Source organism: Oryctolagus cuniculus, chromosome 5 (genome assembly GCF_051225735.1).
Source record: "Oryctolagus cuniculus isolate XC-2025 breed Fujian yellow rabbit chromosome 5, ASM5122573v1, whole genome shotgun sequence".
NCBI lineage: Eukaryota > Metazoa > Chordata > Mammalia > Lagomorpha > Leporidae > Oryctolagus > Oryctolagus cuniculus.
Genome location: NC_142871.1, coordinates 42,809,280 through 42,832,037, shown reverse-complemented (window position 1 = coordinate 42,832,037; position 22,758 = coordinate 42,809,280). Strand labels below are relative to the sequence as shown.

The 22,758-nt window shown below is 38.2% G+C and overlaps 1 long non-coding RNA gene across 1 annotated transcript in view; it reads right to left on the bottom strand.

Moving 5' to 3' along the window:
- The window catches only part of LOC149126480 (uncharacterized), a 30,639-nt gene extending 8,257 nt beyond the window's left edge, over window positions 1–22,382 (bottom strand). The window contains exons 1-2 of the long non-coding RNA XR_016233764.1: window positions 22,257–22,382; window positions 22,000–22,045 (exon numbers count right to left, since the gene is read on the bottom strand). This is a non-coding gene — a long non-coding RNA (uncharacterized LOC149126480). The remainder of the gene's footprint in view (window positions 1–21,999; window positions 22,046–22,256) is intronic.
- Window positions 22,383–22,758: the final 376 nt, after the last annotated feature.

Here is a 22,758-nt window from a genome sequence, read left to right as displayed (position 1 = left end):
GCATTTGAGAAATGAACCAACAGATGGAACATCTCACTCTGTGTCTCTCTGCCTTCCAAATAAAACAAAAATAAACAAGTACTTTTTTTTTTTTTTTTTTTTTTTTTTTTTTTTTTTTTTTGGAAAAAGAACTGCATCTCAACCCAGCCCTTCCAGTCCAGCAAATCTCAGATTGCCCAAGAAAGGAAATGAAACAATGGGCTTTTGGGGTCATCAGAGAAGCTACTGTGGCCATTTTAAGTTTGGTTCTAAGGTTTCCAGTGTGAGTTAGGGGGTGATAGCTGCTTGCTCTGGGTGACAAGCAACCACCTGGGAGGGCTGCCTGTCATGCAAACTCTCCTTTAGAGAATTTCTACTCAGTGTGAAATTGTAAATTAACATATGGTAGTTCAATTTTGATATCTTAATGAATGGTTTCAAATGAATGGGGTGCTAAATTTTCTAATATCCCTGCCTAAACACAAAAGGACGCCCTGCTATACTGGGGCGTTTTTTCCCTCCTCCAAATGGTAATTTAGGAAGTGAGCCATAAACTCTATGTGCACAAGTGTACCATAAAAAGCCCATTAACTAAGGTGCAAGTGAAATGGATCTGACTACCATGTGTCTAGCATGCCATCGCAAAATGTGCCACTTAATAGCATTCCTCACATCACCTTGAACCCCCAATGAGAAGGGAAAATGAGAAGGGGGGATTTTTTCCCCCACTCTTAGGAAATCAAGGGGCATTTTGTCTAAAGCAAAGCAAAGTCAGGATTGAAAAAGCAACAACATGATATATTTTGGTCTTCTTCCAGAATCAGTGAGAGGTGGGAGCCTTAGCCAAAAAATAAGAAACAGTATCTGAAATGTTGGAAAAGCCGGAGTTCTGCCAGCCCTCATCCATAAGGTTACTTGAGATGGGGATGAGGGGTTCCTAAATGATCGGTGCAATGCATTGCCATTATCAATTAAGGGTTAGAGAGCTCACCTGATATGCCTGACCGTTTTATCTAGTGCCAGAAACACAGCATTTCCCCATGACAGAGAGAGTGCAAGGTCTGTGAAACATAGCTAACGAAAGGGTAGCTCTAGATGTGATAAGAGATTTGGTTCAATGTGCTTGACCACAGTCACTGGCCCTAAGCCCAGTTCAGCCATGGATGGTATGTCAATCATCACATAATTTGCTGATTTTCCAATGGTTATCTCTCTCCCAGGTCAAATGGCACCTGATTTGAAGTGGTACCCTACTGATGGTGAGTGCTTCTCACTCTTTGGATAGTCCACATGAAATGGACCATTTGGAAGTGGTAAGTCCTGTTCAAAGGGTACTGAGTGTGTCCCATCTGACAGCAAATTCATTTTTTCCTCTGAATTCCTACTCTTTTCACACCCCACAGGGAAACAGAAGGAGAGTAATGTGGGACAAGTCAAGAGGAAAATAAACAATTTGCATCTGCAGTCACTTCTCCTGTGTCCCATGAAACAGGGTGGGTCTGCAGATGTAGGCAATTGCACATCAAGTTATGAGAAAATCCAATGACTTTTCCCTCCTACTCTTCACCCGAAGAGACAGAAACTGAAACTATAGGCTTCTCATCTAAGAAATAATTTTCCAGGTCATTTTGATAGGTAATTTCTACCTTCTTCAGGTGACTGAATTGCTCATCAGGACTATATCCTCCACCTGGTGCAATCTAACTCATTATTCCATACTGTATCCAACACGTATTGGAAGACATTACAAACAAATTAAAATTAAAAGTAAATTTTTTCTGCATTTTTCCCCTTCTCCTTCTTCTTCTCCTCTTCCTTTTTTTTTTTTTTTTTTTTTTGGTTGTTGTTACTTTTTTTTTTTTTTTTTTTTTGACAGGCAGAGTGGACAGTGAGAGAGAGAGACAGAGAGAAAGGTCTTCCTTTTGCCGTTGGTTCACCCTCCAATGGCCGCTGCTGCCGGCGCATCGTGCTGATCCGAAGCCAGGAGCCAGGTGCTTCTCCTGGTCTCCCATGGGGTGCAGGGCCCAAGCACCTGGGCCATCCTCCACTGCACTCCCGGGCCACAGCAGAGGGCTGGCCTGGAAGAGGGGCAACCGGGACAGAATCCGGCGCCCCGACCGGGCCTAGAACCCGGTGTGCCGGTGCCGCTAGGCGGAGGATTAGCCTGGTGAGCCGCGGCGCCGGCCGGTTGTTGTTACTCTTAACAAACCCTAACATTGCTTCCATTCACATAAAGCTTACAGACCATAGACAGTGTGACATATAGATGACCCACTGAAACCAAAGTTGATTTTTGACTTAAGTTTCATTACTTTATAAAATGTTCTTTGTGATGTGTTAGTTACAGTACATACTCTTAAGTCATTTGGAATAGATCTCAGATAAAAGCTAACTAACCATCTCAACCTAGAAATGAAAAAGTTGAGATCCAGAGAGATTAAAACAAAACTTTTGACTCAAGTGGTGGATTGAATATGCCATTATATTGAGGTATGGTAACAGCGTACTCAATGTCTGTGAAAGGATCCACAAAAACAAGACATGGAAGAAACAGGACAATATCTATGAAACAAGAAAGCCGACTATGGAGAGATAACAGGTTTAGTAGTGCTTGGAGACAATATCACATGTCAGTAGAGGGAAAAGCAGAAGCAAATGGATTTGCCTCTCAGAAAAATCCCAAAACTGAGGGGTTGGTGGGATCAAGTACCTCCAGCATGGAGATTGTTGTGTGGATAAAACAACAGAAGAGAGTTCCCATCATCTCCAAAGATGAAAAAAATTGAAAAAAGTCAAATAAATGAATATTTTAAGAAAGAACTGGGATAAGACCTAACAAATCTGTCTCAGCCAACTGGGTTTTAATCATTATGTTTAGATGTAGAGTGTGTACATGTGTGTGTGTGTGAGAGAGAGAGAGAGAGAGGAGGAGGAGAGAGAGAGGAGAGTCTTAATATATTAGATACTAATGAAAAATTAATTATAACATATCTCAGAGATTATAATGAGGTATGAGTGAGACATTATTTGGAAATTAAAAAGAAATTCCTATTCAAATTCTTAGACTTTGAAAAACAGATTTTTGTAGGGAATATTTTAATTTTTTTTCTTTTACCATGGGTTGATTTGGAACTGTTCTTTTTCTAGATCCCAGAGCTCCAGAGAGGTCTAATTTCTATACTAACTGAGGGAACTCGGAAAATCTCTGTGAGTAGAGATTCTATGTGAGATACAAATCTCTCTGGGAGAAAATAGCCAAGTCTAGCTAGGGATATCACTAATCCACAGTGTTATGATTCTTAAATGAAATAAATTCCAAACTGGAGAATTTATTTTAATTTCCTCACCGGAGACACTGTCTATGGGAGGAAATGAATCAGTTATTTACAAGATTTTTTTAAGTAAAATATTTATTGACCAGATAAATCACAGAGCATTAAAGGGAAAAAATGCTGTCATTGTGAAAAAATATTCTACTATACTCTCACCATACCCGAATTCTGGAGTCTCAACACCCGAGCACATAGGAAGGAAGCAAGCAGGAAAAGAGGAAGAGAAGGGAGGAGAGAAAGCACAGACCAGAGACCACGAGAGGAGCTGAGGAGCAGAGCTGCTTTCTGAGAACACTGGCTAGCTAGAGAAGCTGTAGTCAGAGAAACCTGGTAGACACTTGGGGAGGGAAAGAACTTGTAACTGTGTGTGCAGGGGCAGAGGAGAGCACTAGTGATTAGGTACAGGTATGCAAGGGGATTCAGAACCACAGTCTAAAACCGTCACCTCTACATTTTGTAAATCCTTTTTTGTATACTAGTCTACTTTAGAAATCTCGCACTGTGTGACTATTTGTTGTGTCTGTCCTGGGCAGTCTCAGATATTGCCTGTAGTTTCAGTTTAATTAACAGTAACATCTTCCTCAGTTTCAAGTGCTTTGGTGAGAATAGTAAATTATATGACAACCATAGTTCCAGGGCACTTACGGTCCCAGGACAAAAATGTTGAAGTAATTTAAGAAGGAATGAGCTGCAAGGTTAAGTTAAAGGAGGTAGAGTTTTCACCAAAGACAATTTAAAAGAAATTCTGTGGTTCTATTTGATAAGGACCAAGAAATAAATTAATGAAGCATGAGCTCTGGAAAACTGCATGTCCTAAGAAAATATTAAAATGCTTTTTCTTCAGGGTGAAGTAAAAGTTCAGTGACAATGACCTAGTTTATTTTTAATTTTTTTATTTTATTTTTAATTTATTTTATTTTTATTTTTTTGACAGGCAGAGTGGACAGTGAGAGAGAGAGACAGAGAGAAAGGTCTTCCTTTGCCATTGGTTCACCCTCCAATGGCCGCCGCTGCCGGCGCGCTGCGGCCGGCGCACCGCGCTGATCCGATGGCAGGAGCCAGGAGCCAGGTGCTTTTCCTGGTCTCCCATGGGGTGCAGGGCCCAAGCACCTGGGCCATCCTCCACTGCACTCCCTGGCCACAGCAGAGAGCTGGCCTGGAAGAGGGGCAACCGGGACAGAATCCGGCGCCCCGACCGGGACTAGAACCCGGTGTGCCGGCGCCGCTAGGCGGAGGATTAGCCTAGTGAGCCGCGGCGCCGGCAATGACCTAGTTTATAATTCTATTCTTTACTATGCTGCATCTTAGTCCAGGAAACTATGTTGAAGCCTTCCACTTATAGTTACTTAATTAACAATTAAATAATAATAATAATAACTGTGTAAAAACACTTTCTTGGTTGCTTTCATTTTATCAAGATGGAATTTCAGTTCATTGTCATGATGTAGAATAAAGATTCAAAAGTTTAAAAAAAGTTACTAGTTTTTACATAAAATTTCCCTTTTATAGCCACTTGTAAATCGTATATGGTCATATCTCATGCTGCAGAACTAGTAGAAAGAAAAAGGTTATCTTTTAAAGTCTTTGGTTAAGGTCAAAGCTCCAATTACATAATAATTAACACAGATAAACCAATAAAATAAAAGATAACTACCAGATATGTCATTCATTACATTCTTTGAACCATAGCCAAAATGTATTCTGCTGTTGAAATGTTTGGAGTAGAGTGATTTACTCATCCTGGTTTACCTGGGACATCTCCATAATGGAACTTAAACATCCCACATCCAGAGAAATTTCTCAAGTCTTGATAAATGGAGACAGTTATTTACCTGTGTTCCTACTCCTACCATCGACTTAAGGATGAATAAAGCATTTCAATGTTGGAAAAAAAAAGTTTTCAGACAAACCCCAACTCAGTGATGTTTTACAGTGTCAAAGTACATTTTTTTGTTTGCTAATTTCTTGTTTGCAGTTTGTAAGCAGCATCAGAATCAGAGGTGCCAAAAATCTTTATAAAAAGCCATCATTACGAAGTTCCAAGCCAGGTCCAGACAGAAAGGGCAGAAAGAGCCAGAAATCTCTAGGCCAATTCTGAAGACTTAAAAGGTTCAGATAGTTCGGATAAGCTTTGGACAAGCAGCCAACTTCTGGAAGCATATCTGAACTTCCTCCAAATCACAAACCTTTTGAGGTTTACTTCTCCTTAGTCCAAAGCCACTGCAATAGCTGACAGCCGCTTCACAACTTCACATGAGCAATAATGAGTACGAGATTATCGGAGGCGCCAAGTCACGCCATCCCCTCATTGTTTGGATAATAAAGTTCAGAAGTACTGAGGATAATCTCACTGGAGAGACAGAGACCAACTTTTACTTATCATTCTTGTGTTCACTTCCTTTTTAGCTAATTAAACCTTCATTCTTCACAGGAAATAAAATTTTGCAACCTCCATCCTAGCTTGGCTTGGTAGTATTGTATATATCTTTCCCGGTTTGTCTGGAAAAACAGGAAAAGAGAGGTGCCAGTGTGAAGGCCCAGAAAAGCAAGCTGTCTGTTCAGTTAGCTGATTTGTCATTTGCACGTGGCTGGGGCTGGCTGTGGCACTCGTTCCACGGAACGCCTTGTCTGGGAGACTTAGGAGAGAAGGGGAAGGAAGAAGGGGGCATGCCCGAAATGGGGGAGAATTTTTAGAACTACGGGGCAGCCGTTTCTATGGGTGGCTTACAGGGTCCTCACGTGGCCATAGGAAAGCATCCACACAGCCGGGATAGGAGGCTGCGAAGTGTTCTGTACAAGGAGGAGAACAGTAAAACAAGCCTGTTTTAAGGTTTCAGTTGTATCCACGGTAAATGGGATTGTTCCTTTCTTATCACTTTCCTGGGAAACCTGAATTCCTACTCACATGTAGGCCCCAACCTACTGTTTCTTTTCCGCTCAAACCTGATGAATGAGGAGTAAGAAAGAAAACAGATATTATAGGACCAGGACCTTCCGCAAAGTCACATGCAGCATTATGAATTCTATTTCAAAAACAATCTGTAGAATCTTTCTTTCTTCTGTTTTTCTAAAGAGAGATGAGGAATGGAGAAGGTGGAGAAAGCTAGATTTATAGATACATTTTCATACAATTAACACATTGAATCTATCACTTAGAATTTTACATATGGAATCTAGTAGGAATTGACAAATGTTCATACAAGATAACAAACTGCCAAGCAATGTGCTAATGAAACAGATTGGGTGGGAATAAAGGGGTGGAATAAATAAGCTAAAATTAGAAGGGAACTCAGCTGGAATGAGTACATTTGTTTATTCCTGTACTTTGGAAAGTCCTGCGATTCCCCAGTGATTATATTATTCAATAATAAGGGTTTGTTATAATTTTGGCCTGTTATGTGGCTCAAACCAATTTGGTAAATAGTAATTAAGCTTACAAACAATGGCATATCAGAATACAAGAAAAGAATCATATTTTGTGTAATGAATGGATTTCAGAAAAGTGTGACATCAGCTTACTGTATATTGAATAACAGATTGATACTTAAAAGGACCTTTTAGAAACTTCTGTTATAAACTAGGAACTTCTTTGTGATATGCTCAATTGCTTCTTAATTTTTCTCTTATTCTTGATAAATCTAAATTTTTGTACATTGGACTTATAAAGAAAGAGATAAAATTTAGATGGGTGTAAAATATAAGCATTGTTATATCAGCAGAGATTTAAGAACATAGTCTGGCATCATAACAAAAAAAAAAAGAACATTCATTTAAAAATTTAGGCCTAAAATTTAGAGCACAGGGCAATAAGTAAATATTATCGCTTAGTAGGAATGTGCAACAATTAAAGATATCTAGAGGAACTCTGTAGCACATCAACAAGTCAATTTGTGAGCCTGTGAGCAAGAATAGGGTATTAGATAAACAACAGGATTGGGCAATGACTAATGTCACATTAAGCCAATGTATTTCAATAACCATAATAATTAAGAATCAAAAGTACTTACATCTTAATACTGTAAGTGAGTAATTTCAGTGCTTAGAAAAGTAGTTTTTTGTAAATTCAATTATTTCATATTCATAGGTTGTGGTCCACATGAATTACATAATGTTTTTAATGCTAATTGCAATTTTAGCTGGGCTACTTCTAGTAGAAGGTACTAAGCTCTCTATGACTGGCAGAGGGAGCAGGAAAGGAAGTTAAGTTTTCTTTTTAGTTTATGTACTCATTTTTTATTTGTTTGAAAGACAGAGTGACAATGAGAGAGAGATCCATTCATTCCTTCACTCCCCAAATGCCCAACAACAGCCAGCCAGGAACCAGGAATATCATCTGGGTCTCCCATGTGAGTGGCACCTGAGCCATCATCTGCTGCTTCCTAGAATGTGCATTAGGAGGAGACTGGATGGGGAGCAGAGGCAGGACTCAATCCCAGGCACTCTAATAGAGGATGCAGAGGTCCCAACCTGAAGCTTAACCTGCTTATCTCAACTCCAATTAAGATATTTTTACTTTTACAATTAACAACAAAGCAATTGGTAAGAGTGTAAAGGTAAGGTTGAGTGTTAAAGGCCTTTCCCAAAATGTATACACTTTGGTTGGAAAATTCTAACAATGGTGACAGTTGTTACTACAATGAAATGGAGGTATTACCATTGATTCCCCAATCTCATTGTTGACTTAATATTCTGGTTCCTCACACCGCCCTAAGCTCCCCAGGCAGCAATTCATGAGTTAGAAAATGCAAAATGCACCCCTCTCACTAAGTTCGTTTCTCCATGGAATTGGTAATGGGAACCTCAGATAAAGTCCTAGGAGGCAATAATTCATCTTAATTCCAGCATCATTTCCCATAGCAATCACAAGGTGATGAAGACAGTTTGGGAGAGAGAAGAGTAACAGGAAGACAAAGGTCAGGAGGAGGACAGGTTGCTGTTCTCTTTGAGCTCCAGGACAGGAAGTGCATAAGATCAGATGAGGCTACCTCTGCCTGGCAAAGCATTAAATGTTAGAAGTGAAGAAAACTGTTATTTATGTGATCCAACCTATTCATTTTGGAATTGACAAAATGGAGGCCTAAGAGGATTAAGCAAATTTTTTCCAGAGCCAGAAAAGTTAAGTTATTGAGTAAGAATAAGACCCCAAACCCTGAAGCCTAATCTGGTACGGCATCCAAAATGCATGTGCTGGCTTATCTTTTATGAGGTAATGACCAGGAAAATTCCACACTAGTCATTTCCTTGTAACTTTTAACGAATTCAGATTGCTGGTAACATTCAGTGAAAGTATAGTTTTTACTATGTAAATTTAAATAAATGGTTACATATACTTTATTTCCATATATTCAAATATATTTTATTTTACTTTACTTTGGAAATAATTTATTTGAGAGCCAGAGAGAAACAGAGGGAGAGACAGAGAGCAGTAACCCCATTCACTGTGTCAAGGCTTGGGTTGAAACTGGGAGCCAGGACCTCATTTCAGGTTATCAGTGGGGTTAGCAGAAACACAATTACTTGAGCAATCACCCTTGTTTCCCAGGATCTGCACTGGAATAAAGATGGAGTCAGGAGCTAGAGCTGAGAATTGAACCTTGATGTAGGACACAGGTGTCTTAAGTAGTGTCTCAAATGTGAGAATAAATACCTCCCCATTATATAATTGAAATAACATCTCCTGATATTTTTATCCAGTGATAAAGTTAGTAACACATTATTCATTTAGCATGTGATTAGCTTATTGTTTATTGAGGAAATTTTTTATGAAAAGGGAAACTATTTTGATTATAATTATATGTTGATTATTATATACATTATTAATTATTAAACATTCTATATATAATATGTATTATTATTATTTTGTTTATATAATCCCTTTGAACTATATTTTTATTTAAATATTTAGTGAATACACATCAAAATATATTCTATAAACCAGCAAATAGACCCCTATGCATGTACATATGTAATAGGCTAGAATGTTAAAATGTAAACTTATTTCTCTCTCTTCTTTCTTTCTTACTCCAGACTATTGAAAGTTTATTCAGCTGTTTTTTATGTCTTAAACTACTCGTTCTAGACATCTGTTGATTTTTTTTTCTTTTATAAAAACAGACTGAACCTGTACACACAGCATTTGGATATAATAATTATTTTGACTTCTTGTTGATTGCACATGAAGAGAATTTAGGCTTCAAATTTAATAAGCATATCAAAAATATTGATTCTTGCCATCCACCAGACCATGGTGTGAATTTCGTCTGACTGTTTTCTTTACCCTCTCTGTGCAGACAGCATTATTCACTATAAGCACTATTAATGAACCAAGTGTCAATGAACCCAGCAGTGAACTGACAGTTACTTAAGCAGCACATGATCCAAAGATGTTTGAGGAACGCCAAATGCTTCTTTTTTTCAACAAGCTCATTTCATCCAAGGAGGAAAATCATTTCATTTAAAGATTTATATTTATGAACATGTTATGAATGTTCTGGATGTTCCCTGTAATGTTTTATGAAAGATACAGATGCGTTTCCAAGAATCATGAAGCGAGCCGGCTGGCCAAGGAGACAGTTTGGCCCTTAGTGGGCAGATCCAAGGGATGGAAGCAGTCGGCTGAGCCCTGGAGAGGAATTACCCCGGCTTGGCAGTGAAATCTGCTGATCCTCCACCTGACAGGGCTCTGGGGCACTCCTCTTTGTTCTCCCTGCTTCCTCTCAACTCCCCCAGATGGGTAGGAAAAGTAGAGCAGCTGTTGGGGATAATAATCAGGAAGATCATTCCTAGGAGCCCTTCCCAATAGCCCAGGTTGGAGGCCAACCACCTGAAAAGGTTGCTAGCCAAGAAGCACTTCTCGTACTCTCTGGTGACCTGCTCTCTGGAGCCGGTTGAGAGGAGAAGGCCAAGAACAGCAGAAGGCTGTCCCGAGGAGAGGGAGCAATGGGCTCCAGGGAGGGAAGCTGAAAGAGAAGCCAGGCATCCACAATGAATTTCTCTCCTTTCTTAGGGTTCATGCAGTTAGCTGTCATTTTAGTGGAAATGGATATGATGTCATTGCATTTATATCCTAATTTAAACTCTTAGATATTTTCTTGCTTGATTAGCTTGCGTGGTTAAAGCGCATGGTTAATAAACAGGATAAATAACTGGTCCCTAGAAGGATCTGTCAGCATTCCCCAAAGATCTTTATATGACTGGAATCTGTATCCCCAAACCTGGACAAATTATTTCAAGTGATTTGTTAGAAGAGTAACAGAAAAAGATAGCTAATCGTTCAGCATAAGTCATTGGTTATCCTGGAGAAAACAACTAGAATCTCTGTGATGGCAGGTGACTTCACTTAGGTTCCCCCAAAACAGAGCCTGAGACAAGTGCTTTTGTGCATGTGGTTACTTCAAAAAGTTAGTGGAAGAATGGAATTAAAAGATAAATTTGTTTTAGTGAAAAGAAGGTTGACATCCATGCAGTTTTTCACAGTATGGATCTTTCATGAACTTTTTTTAAAAAGATTTATTTATTTATTTGAAGGTCAGTTACACAGAGAGAGGAGAGGCAGAAAGAGAGAGAGAGAGAGAGAGTTCTTCCATCCGCTGGTCCACTCCCCAGATGGCCTCAATGGCCAGAGCTGCGCTGATCTGAAGCCAGGAGCCAGGGGCCAGGAGCTTCTTCCAGGTCTCCTATGCAGGTGCAGGGGCCCAAGCACTTGGGCCATCTCCTACTGCTTTCCCAGGCCATAGCAGAGAGCTGGATCGGAATTGGGGCAGCCAGGTCTCGAACCGGCACCCATATGGGATGTCAGCACTTCAGGCCAGGGCATTAACCAACTGCGCCACAGCGCTGTTCCCTCATGAACTTTTTGAAAATCCTTCCGATGTGGATTATTTTGGCAAATGATCCCAGGGAATAGGAGTGAGAAACTGAGAAAAATAAAACACAGACCATCTATGGCCTGTTACCAGGTTTGATCACCTCTGCAACTCTATCCTGTTGGGAGTTTTCTGAAGACTGGAGCGCCTTAGAGAACGTGCCACAAAACTGCCTGAGGGGCGAAAGACGGGCATATTTACTCACCACCTGTAAGGCGCAGGGTCAAGGTTAGAGCCATAAGGTTTTAATTGGTTTGGATTTTCAGCTTCACACGCATATGACGCCTGAGAGGATCATCAGGCACTCTACAGAAAAGCTGTAGGGAAGCTCCAGGAACGAGACAAGAGAGGGCGCGTGCTGCAGATTCGTGTGCTGTCAGAATATACCCTTGTGCTGGACGATGCTCATCAATGTCTGGTGCTAAAATGTGCACCCCGGTGAGTGTGAGATGTGGCGTAAGAAGTGTCTTCCACCAATGGGCTTCAGCATTATCTCATGGGGCTATGTCCCCAGTTCATTACCCGGCTCAAATTTGGCTGTTTTATGCATTTTCCTCTCTTCTCAGATCCATATGTAATGCCTACTACCCTACTCTATGCTCAGTTTTAAACTATGACTTTGCTTTCAATTTTACTTGGGAAACAGAATTAACCAGAAAATCCATTCTTCATTTTTCTACCACCAACTCTAGTGTGTCATATCTATCTGGACTCCTATACTTTCTCTTTATTTGGGTCTGGGTGGATGAGCTTCTGTGCTGCATTTCTCCATTTGTTTCTACATTTGTACACTGGATCCCTTCCTCTGTTACCTACTGAGTATCTTTACTCTGGTGTTCTCTATCTCTCTCCTGCATCAATTTTTCCTTCTCTATTGGATCAACATCATCTGTGTAACTCATATACCATAGTGTTCCAATATTGGCAATAACACCACTCATCTATATCCTCATGCCTCCATCTACTGGCTCAATTCTCTGCATACCTTTGTCACAAAACTCATCTAAAAACCTGGTTTTATTTTCATAATCCTTCGCCTCTCATTTTATTTTGAACATACCTCCAGTCTGGTATGTATTCCCAGCACTGTTCTGAAATCAAGGTCATCACCCTCCAATTAACCAAATTCAGTGGTCAATTTTCAATCTTTTTTTTTTCCTTTGACTTCTTGATAATATTTAACATGGTGAATCCATAGAGTGTTTATATCTTTTTTTTTAGAAAACTATATTTTTCTTAGCTTCTGGGACTGTAGATTTTGAAGATTTAATATCAGAGTGTCCATTCTTCACTCTTTAAATAATTAGATTTTCTCTACAGTCATCACATAAATAATCTCAAATTGATGCATGATTTAAATATGTGCTGCTGGTTCGTAAATTTATTTTTTCTGTTTTGACTTCTCCTTAACTCTTACCTCATATAATCAGCTACCTACTTGGTATAACCACTTGGTTGTCGGATAGGTGTCTCAAAGATAACACATTGAAACTAGTGCCTTCAGCTTCCTACTCCACCCAGACCAAATTAGCTTAGCTAAAAGGTGCTTCCTCTGCTTATAGTCTTAGCTTTTGAGAGTCATCTCTAAAGTCTAGGGTCAAAACCCTTGATTGGCCTTATCCTCTGTACTCAAATTTCCCTCAAGGACTTCACGTTACAAATGGCTAGATTTGTCTGCTTCCCACTCTCTCTTTCATTTCCCATGTAAATCTCTACTACCATTCCATTTTGATAAAAATTGTATCCTACAGCCAGACCCTAATTCACTTTGATATAAGATAAGAACCTTGAGAAAAAGCAATATTCCTATCAACAGAAAAATGATAAATTTCAATTCTTCTGCTCTTTGTTCATTTATTTGCTCAATTCTATATTGAGCAAATACTTGTTGAATCCTTGTGTGTTTGAAGCACTGTACTAAGCACAGAATATAGACGACTTTGCAGTACCAACTCAGTCCCTGCCTTTAGGAAGATAAAGGTAGGCATTATTCAAAAAATTGTTAATTAGGATATTTAAATTATAAGGAAAAGTTTTTTTAGTGATGTTCCTAAATTTAGAATGAGGAGGAAATTATCAAGAATGGAAAGGATTCTGTGAGGAACCCAGATGGGGAACAGAATCAAAGGAAACAACACTTGCAATAGCCTTGTAGTGAAAAGGAACAGAAAGGAGACAGGAACAGCATGAAGAGTCAAGGAGAAAGGATCAAAATGAGGCTGGACACATGTGATGAGGCAGATTGTGCAGGATTTTAGAATGTGTTAAGAATTTCTGTTTTAGCTCAAGGTCCACTGTGAGTTGTTCTAATAAATCTTCAAAAAGTTCAGGGAAGGGAAGTAATAGTATAGATTTTTGGAGTCAGAAATACAACGAAATATTTGGAGATATATCTCAAAATTTCTGATACAGGCGATGTGGTTATGGTATACAAACTTAACAGTATGATCTAAAACTAGAAATGCAAGTACATTGAAGTATATGAAGGATCTTTAAAAAGTTCATGGAAGATATATATTTTGAAAAAACACTACATGTAATTCAAAATACTGTTGCAATGAAATAAACTTAATTCAATTTTTTTCCCACAAAATTGTGGAAGTATCCTTGTATTTACTCCTTAAAGTATAATTTACCATGAAGTATAAAGAATTGTCTTTATCTTTGGTTTATAGTCACAAGGTCCTCTGAAATTGAAGTGAGATGTGGAATTGAGGGATTAATTTCTCATTGGATAGAGATGGAAGCCAATGTGAAAAATGAAAACTCCATTGGCTTCACCACGAAGCCACATTTCAACGACATGTAGACAAACAACAGACAAAATTTTTCATCACTTTCTCTTCTGCATTGTATAATGACTTTCATCTGAAGTAATTTCATGATAAAATTGTTAAAACTTTACATGAAAGGCTAACCATATATATTAACTTGAAAATAAACATATGTAACCTATCTTAACCTTGATTTTACCAACACTATGCTGAAGTATTTATCTAATTTTTCCCTTTTAGAAGGAAATTTTTAGATAAAGTAATCACCAATTATATTGAGGCAATATATCACAAATATTTTCATGTTTCCATCATAATTTGCATATTCAGTAAAATCTAAACAGTAAACATATTCCAGTTATTTCCCCATTCTCTATGACCAAGAATGTTTTCCTGCGGTGATTGTTGTTTGTCGGTTTGAACCAACTTTAAAATAAATACCAATAATGAGTAAATAATGTGGCTGTTCTAAGATGATCCCTTTCTGTTTCTAATATGCCAAAGTTAGGAATGTATACATTTCCAAAACAGAAAAGCTTACAGAATTGCTTCAACAGAGAAATTTCCCAAAACACTAATCAACTCAATGATTTCACTGTCCACTCCTAAAACTCAGAGGTATGAAATTAATGAGAAATTAATTTAGGGCCTTTGCTTCCATAGATTCATTGTCCCAAGAATTCTGAGAGCTTAGAATATTTTCACAAACAAGAACACTGGAGTTCCTTGACTAGAAAGTAAGAATAGCAAAAGCAAAGTAGAAATTAAGTGAAGGGAGAGTCAGCAAAATAGAATAGCAAAGATACTAAAAACCAGTAGATGGAGAGAAAAGATGGAATATTATTCAGCGATCAAAAGAAGGAAATATGGCCATTCACAACAACACTGTTTAATTTGGGAGACATTATGTAAGAGAAATAAGCCAGATACAGAAAGGCATTTACATGATCTGCTTTATACATAGAATCATGAAAAGTTAAATTCATAGAAACACAGAATAAAATGGGGCTGAGGAAGAAGGAAAACGGGGAGATGTTGGTCAAGGGGAACAAATTTTCAGCTGTGGAATGAGTAAGTTCTGGGAATCTAACGTACATTATGCTGACTATTAAAAAATCAAAAATCGAAAGAATACAAATAAGACAAAGAAGGTGCATTGACCCCTTGTAAACTCTGCTCCCTGGGGGATCAAGCTGTTCTTTCTTTGCTTTGGGACCAGGCTATCACAAGAGGAAACAGAAGATTTTAGGACAATTGGTCAGGTTGTTCATTACACCGAAGGCTGACTTGGACTTGGAGTTCTCAGAGCATGGGAATGACCTGAATATATGAAGTTCTTCTAAGTGTTAAGTCAACATCAGTGCCAGAGGAAGCTGAACTATTCCCATACAAAGAAACAATGATATCAATTTTCACTGGTCAAAGACAGTTCCAAGCAGTCTCTTTTTTGAAGGAACATAAAGAGGAAAGCTTGATTTTGAAATCTTGAAATTTATTTTGGCTTTACTCTACTTTGGTTTTAGCAATAAAATTGGAATTTACTCTGATTTCAAGGCTCCCACTCCCCCCCACCTCTTCTTACTTAGCCACAATTAAAATTCTAGCCAGCTGCCCACTGTAATTATTACCTTATTCAGCACAGCAATCTCTGGCTTTTGCAAAGATTTTTACCTTGATGTGGTATCCAGGATGCCACAAGTGTCTAGCTTATTACATTTGGTGACATTTGTAAACTATATGATTCAGTAGAAGGTTCAACTGTGCTTTCCCTAGGATTAACTTTACGAGTCCCTTCTCCTTTCTCTTCAAGAGCCCTTGTGGGACTTTTTCCTTTCTGCCAGTTCCTTCCTTCTTTGAAAAGAACAGGCTTAATCACTTGATATTGCACTTCTTTCTTAGAGAGCAATGCTAAAGTACTTGAACAAGTGACTCCTCAAGTCTCCATTGAGCCTTGTGGCGACTTCCAGTGATCAGGAAGTTGCTCTGTACTTGATCCAGGGTCAACAAAATTTGATGAACAATTATACACTGATTTCGAGACTTTCTTCTCAGTCAAACCATGGATGGCCTCAGATTTTATTCCAAACATTTTTTCTGTATCTTATTCTAGGAAGTTTTAGATTAGCTGAAAATATGTGTAAACAACTTTGAATTTTTTTTCTGTAATTAGTATAATTTTTTGCACTCTCTGTTTTTCTGGTTCAAGATAATAAGTCTGTTGAGATCTGCGAGTTGTTAGGAGATAATCTTGTCCATAACTTTTCTCATATCATTAAAAAGAAGTTTCAAATAAAAAATGAACTATAATAACAATACAAGTAGAAGACTTCTTGCAAATTGATTGTAATGAAGAAACTATTCTATATCTTTCATTTACAAAATAGGTAAGTTACTAGTTGCTTTTCTTGTTTCATTTCTATTAAGTTCTTTCAAAAAAGAAAATTTCTTTAGAAATATTTGTATTTATTTACTGGGTGCTTTATCTTCAAGATACACCTTCAGTGTTTTTCTTCATGTTTTAGAATAATAGTTCCTTCTGTCTTAATTTTCAGAAATTTATGGTTTGAGAAATGGGCCAAATTCTGGTATTTTATGTGTAAGCAAGAAATAGTAAATTTAAGAAGCACCTTCCCATTTAGGATTTAACTGAAGCCATCAGTGCTTTGTTCTGCTGCTTCCTGGCATGTTGATTGGCCCAATTAATTTCTAAGAGTGTGAGGTCCTAACAGCAGGGATTAAACCAGGCATTCTCCAACTAAATCTTCCAGTCAGAGGCTTTTATTTTATTTTATTTTATTTTTAAGGGGAGAAAGGAAAGGGCTTGGGAATGAAATTCACGTTGCTCTGGGGATGGTTTTTTCCCCTGAAACAATTTCACATAAGCCTACTTTATTAAAACCCACACACACACATTCACCCCTGGTTTAATTGCCACTAAAATAATCATCTGGCCACTCAAGAGTGGGTGGTATCTAGGGTCACAGGACCCCCAGGGAACTGCATCAGAGCATTAGCATGGCACATTACCAAAAGTGACTGCATTTTTTCCTCTTCACTCCCTGATCACACCTTCTTTTCCCTTCCCTCTCTGTCCCCCTGATGCTTTTCCACTATGTTCCCCGGAATTTCTATCGACAGTTCATTAAAACACCAAGTTTCCAAGGTTTTTGAAAAAAAAAAAAAGAATTTTTTTTTCATATTCTTTGATTTCCCAGAATGGCTCTGACCAAATGGCATTCCTTTAATCATGCACATGAACTTTTTTATGGGACCACACAGCACATTTCTCCTGAGATCCTATCTCTCATTTGTCCTCCCTATATTCCCCAAGATAATCTTTTAATCTGATTTACCCTCTACCTATTTCTATTTTTGCCTTCACCTCCTTCCTAAATTCTTTCTTTTGCTAGAGTGAATTTCTCTCCCCAGTTTTTCTCATGCTTTACTGATTCTGGACAGTGGATGGGGGTGGAGGGGACACAGATCCACAGAACAAAGATTCTGACATAGGAATCATGGGAACCACCAGGGCTATTGGAGATAGCAAAAGCTAGGAGTATATTACCCAACTCGGCTGGGATAAGAAACCCAGTGAAAATATAATGGGCTTTCAAAAAGTTTCTAGAAAATGTGTAATATGAAAAAAACTCTGTTTCAATTTTTTGCACCAAAATAAACTCATCTTTTACTTCCATTTCACAAACCTTTTTAAGTACCCTTATACAGATGTCAGAGGCCTACATAAAGGCAATTCAGCAATTTTGTAGCAGGCAGGCAGTCAAATCAGTAGCCCTAAGATGTCAGTACCAAAGTGGCATGAGACTCGAATAATTACTACTTTAGACAGGAAATATTGGAGAGTATGATCCAATCTCAGACTATGGCACTACAAAGGTTTGGCAATGTGAATGAATGAGTTATGTTAGAGAACTGGCAAACCAGCTCACGGAATTTAAAAGAGGAATGTGATTCTGTATCCTTGCTCCACACTACCCTACTTAAAACTTTCCCCAACTCATCTAAGTGGATAAAAACCCACAATTCTGTCTTCACTCAACACCCTGCCAATAACAGTTGCCTTCTTGTCTATATACGATGGAAATGTGTTATATATTTAAGTTTATGTCACTATTTTCAATATTTCTCTATTTCCTGTAGACTTTTCTCTAGTGGGAAAAATATTTTTAAGAGACTATTCCTGAGCTATTTTTATAGCTCCTAGACCAGAGATGGCAAAATGGGTAATATATGCCGTCCCGCCTCCTTGGATCCCTCCTCTGGTAACTATTATTTTAATCAGGGCACATTTCCTGTTGAGCTCTCGCTTTCTCTCAGCCTTCTCAACAGAGCTCTCCAGGAAGCTCAACCAATTTGACTGAAGAGGCACTGAGTTGACACATTTACCACCCTGGCCCATCCTTTGGCACAGCTGGGGAAAGTGAGTGTTATTGATGGTAATATCAATCAGCCTAGGGATTTGGAGAGAAATTGCTCTCTTTTCCAGAAGTATTGCCAAATCGATTAGGTGAAACAAAAACATAGGCATAGACATTTTTAGCTTGCTTTTGAAAATGAGTACCATGGCTTCTCTGGTCAGTTATAAGCAACTTAGGTATGGGATTTTTCCAATTACTGGAATCCTTAGAAGGTTTCTCCCTCTCTGAGTGGGAAAATATTTAATCCTCTTTGCAAATATAGTCCCAGCACTCAACGGAGCTGCCTCCTGTGTCAAATTCCATACAGAGATTTTTCTGATGTGGACCACTGGACCCTAGGGACAGAACCAAGAATTTTCATTTGGTATGGAACCGTAGGTCACATGGAAAGCTGGATCTCCCTGGCAGAAAGCCAGTGCTTTAGTCACCGTGTCACTCAACCTTTTTCCTCACGCTTTGTAATTAGAGCACAAGTGCGTAGCTGGACATTTTGGTCCTGGTAAGTGCGGACATAAGAATGAATTCCAGATATAAGACAGACAAGAGACTATGAATTTTTAATTTCAATAATATAGAAACAGATTTAGAGAAAAAATAGATTATTTCAATTTACGATGCTGACTTTCAATCATTATAGACCATCTGGACAGAGAACAACTTGGGAAAACTGGAGAAGTGTGTGCATGTGTGTGCACATTTGTGCACGTATGAACATGTGAGCACCCATTCTTTGTGTGTGCTAGGAGTGGCTTAAAGAGGTTAGTGAATGGGCAGGAAGAAGGAGGTACCTTGAATTACAGGGTTTCACACGAATATGTCATGGTTTTGCTGCTGTTAACTTCCTATAGGTGGCAGCACTAACAAGGCTGGGGTCAGAAAAGAAAGGTTTGAATTTAGATCCTGAAGAATAATTTTACTAACATAAATGCAGGAAATTCAAAGGTGTGTTTTATCTTTTCAATTGACAAATATGCTGAAAGTCTCTCAAGTAACCAACCTCTTCCTCAAATGAAAACACACACAGACACACACACACACACATACACACACACGGAGCCATTTCATTTAAAGAAAATAGACTAAAGTTGAGTAATTTGGCATCCTCAGTCACACCCGAGAAGGCCATAGAATGCTTCACATTCTCTGTGTGGGGGAGAATGAACGTGGTCTGGTCTGCTTGAAGTGCAGTTTCTCATGGAAACACATAAAGGGATTTAACTCAGACCTTTTCCTGCAGTGAATACTTAGAAGTCAGTTCCAGTGGAGTGAATAGCCCGAGTTAGACTCTCAGGTCCCATTTTAGAAGGGAATAAACCCAATTTTATTATATTATCATTATTTTTCTATTTGTTAATAGAAATTACTGAATATGTAATGGAAATAAAATTAAACAAAAGTCCAGCCAGTCACCAAATAACAAATAAATATTCAGATTTTATAATGAATTGAGTAGTACTACATAGTACTGAAAGTTAGAATTTAGTTTTATAAAATTGAATTACCATTAACAATAAAATTCTAAATCTGTTATCCTAGCCACGAAATTGATTTAAGATTTATTTTTTATTTATTTGAAAGGTAGAGATAGAAAGAGATCTTCTATCCATTGATTCGCTTCCCAAATGATTCACTTCCTAACTGGAGTTAGGCCAGAATGAAATGAGGAGCCAGGAACTCCATCCAGTCTCTCAAATGGGGACAGTGGGTCCAAGTATTTGGGCCATCATCCACTGCTTTTCCAGGCACATTAGCAGGGAGCTGGATTGGAAGTGGAGCAGTCAGGACAGGAACTGGTACCTATGTGGGACCCACCATTACAAGAGGCAGCTTAACCCATTATACCATGAAGCCAGCACCATGAAATTGATTTAATATTTTAGAATAAGTTCTTTTATATAATTTCTAATTTTTAAAAATATATTTTAGGGTTTTCTGCATGCAAAGTCCTGGTTATCTGTATTCTTTCAACTGAAGCTGCAACACCACCATCACAACCAACTTTTGACTTTATACTAATCCTCCCAACAAAAGGAAGGAGTTTGACTGTCCTCTTCATTTACCCTGAGACATTAAAGATCAGGGAAATTGAGAAAATTGCCAAAATACATATTACAGCTAAGGACCAGCACTGGGCTGTAAATTCTGATGCCCAGACAGATTTTTCTTTCCATTTACCCTCACTCCCCCTCCTATCCCACTGCCAAGCACAGTAAAGATGCTCAACCAAACTGATAGGTTCCAATATTTTAGGATACCATTGTTCCAGATGCTTCTAGTCAATTCAATAATTTCTTATTTCTTTGTACTCAAATTAATGAAGTAATTTTTTATTCACAAGGAACGGTAGAAAATAGCTGTTTTCTTGCTAAGTTACTATGGCACTCATCATTTTCTTAATAGAAAGAGGGGCTCCAGAAGGAAGGGATAAAATCTGTTACTATCATTTTCATTCAAAAAGTGAAAAATTTCCTTTGGAAAATTTAGAACTATGCTTTCATTACTAAATTGATATTGCTTTATTTAATCTTTGGGGTAATTTTTTTCTCGCCTTGTAAATGAGAGCGCTCTATTGTTCAGGACTATTGAGAGGAATTTGATTTTTACATTAGATAACTAATCACCCTCTCTCCTCCACCAAATAAAGAAATTCCATGGATTTTCACATGTCACCCTTTCTAGAACAACAATAAAACAGACTGTATACAACCCACTTAAACTATGTTGATACATACTCAATCTGTAGAAATTTTTAGTCTGAATACCCTCACAAAAACATTTTTGTGGTATTTTTTCTGGAAATGTTTCAAGAACAAGCAATGTGGTAATATTTTTTGAAATCCTAAATTTTTCTTCCAGTGGTGGCAGAAGGAAACCATGAGAAAATTGGCTTTCCTAAAAGACATCTCTTCTCTCTGGCAATGTTTCTGCAGGAAGGTAGGGAATTTGCAGGTGGTAATGCTTTGTAAGGGGATTTTGCACTCACTAGTTCTTTTACCCTATGAATCACGGAGTGCCTTAGAAGTATTAATTAATTAATCCACCCAACACCCTTATGGGGTTCGTAAATTGTACAACCAAGGTCTAATAGTCACTGCAATGCTCAGTCGTGGGGATACCTACAGCGCTGCCCACTATTAAAGTAGTTCTGTGACATATAATAAAGCCTATTTTGATTGTTCAGCTGGAGGGGGAGCTATGTGGCAAGTGCACTGTTAGGCACTTGACTTATGGTGAGTTGTTTAGACCTCATAACAACCTTCCAAGCAATTTATTAGCTCTACCTTACACAGGGCTAAATGTCTTGATATACCCAATTTAAATGCTTCATAGAGTGAGAGCTGTGTTTGGACCCCTGCCACTCATGTGGGAGACCTGATGAAATTCCTGGCTCCTGGCTTCCACCTGACTCCACCCTGGCCATTGCAGCCATCTGGAAAGTGAACCAGCATATGGAAGATACACACACACTCTCTCTCTCCCCTTATCTCTCTCTGACTTTCAAGTAAACAAATAAATATTTTTAAAAAATCCTGTAACAATTATAATATGCTATAAAATATCTGTGTTATAATACACTCATGATAGTTCAAGAAAATGCAAAATTTTTTCCTACCTTGGATCGCCGAAAGTCTACCCACTCAGCAAGCATGTCCATGGACCTGATATTAAACATGTCAGGTTAGAAAGAGAACAAAAACTCTATTTAGTACAAACAGAAATGTTAACTTGCTTTTTAAGTCAAGGTCTATTTACTCCTACTTAAAAGATAGCCTAATCTACATAAAATGTAGTAATTTTTAATTAAGCTATTAAATAATATTCTCTAAGAGCAAAGGAGCCAATGTTTGAATAGCCACAGTCTAACCTTACCTTTTTCCCACCTTCAGTCTTCTCTGAAAACACAGGAATACCAGGTGCCCAGTTAGAGCAGTAGAGCATCCCCCGGATGAAAATGGACAGAGGGTCCCTGGATCAGTATTTGATTTGCTTCCTTATTTCCTGAGAGTTTAGTAGTTTCACGTTTATGTACTTAGGCTTCCTTTGGCCCAACCATTTCTTTGCTTTGGCTTTGTATTACCAAGGCAATTGTCCAAACATTCTCAGCCAAAATCCACTTTGGACATTTTCTTGGGTTTACAGAGCCATGTGTGAGTCTCAGTTCAACCATTACCATTTTATGTTAAGTTAAAATTTACCCTAAACATCATTTACAGACAGATGTTTTAACAAAAGAACCTTGATAACTGAAATTATTTTATGTACTCAATGTTAAACTTTCAAAATACGGTTTTAAATAAACTGTGATACATCATACTAAGGAATAAAACCTTACAGAGATATATTTTGTCTTAAACTCAACCAAATTGATGCT